Raw genomic sequence first — 689 nt, 5'->3', positions numbered from 1 at the left:
ACACACTCACACACATACACACAAAAGCACAGATAGACGGACGGACACGCAGAGATACTGGTACGGATGCCGGAGCGCAGCCGCCCCCGCCGCAGCGCATCCCGGGCCGGCCCGCGGCCACCCGCGCTCCGCGGAGGGGACACGGACAGGGGCTGCCCCCAGGGCTTCTGCGCCCGGCCAGGAGCCGGCGGGGAGACACCGGGACGAGCGGGTGAATGGCCTGAAGTTGTGCCAAAAGAAGTTTAAGATGGGTGTTGTGAAAAGGTTCTTCACCCGGAGGGTGGTTGGACACTGGAACGGGGAAGTGGTCACAGCACCGTCGTGGCAGACAACGCTCTCAGGCACATGGTGTGACCCTTGGGGGTGTTCTGTGCAGGGCCAGGAGTTGGATTTGGTGACACCTGTGCATCCCATACAACTGTGGTTCTGTGACCAGGGAGCAGCATGGCTCAGCCCCCTGACTCCCCCTCGCCCTTGTTTTTTGGTGAAAGTTGGGCAGTCGGGGAAGGTAGAAGAGGACGCTGCCCCAGGTTCCCTTTAACACCACCAGAAAGATGCTTTGGGTACAGACAGCAACAGTGCATTTTGTCTTGTCCCTGTAGTTATAAGTCCCTTGTGTGTGCTTTTTATAGATCAACTTCTCTCTCCAGTTTTCTTCCTTCTCTCTTATCCTTCCCCAGCAGCCACAA

The sequence above is a fragment of the Parus major genome, chromosome 3 (genome assembly GCF_001522545.3).
Source record: "Parus major isolate Abel chromosome 3, Parus_major1.1, whole genome shotgun sequence".
NCBI classification, from domain to species: domain Eukaryota; kingdom Metazoa; phylum Chordata; class Aves; order Passeriformes; family Paridae; genus Parus; species Parus major.
The sequence above is the reverse complement of the archived record's forward strand: the minus strand, read 5'-3'. Positions refer to the sequence as shown.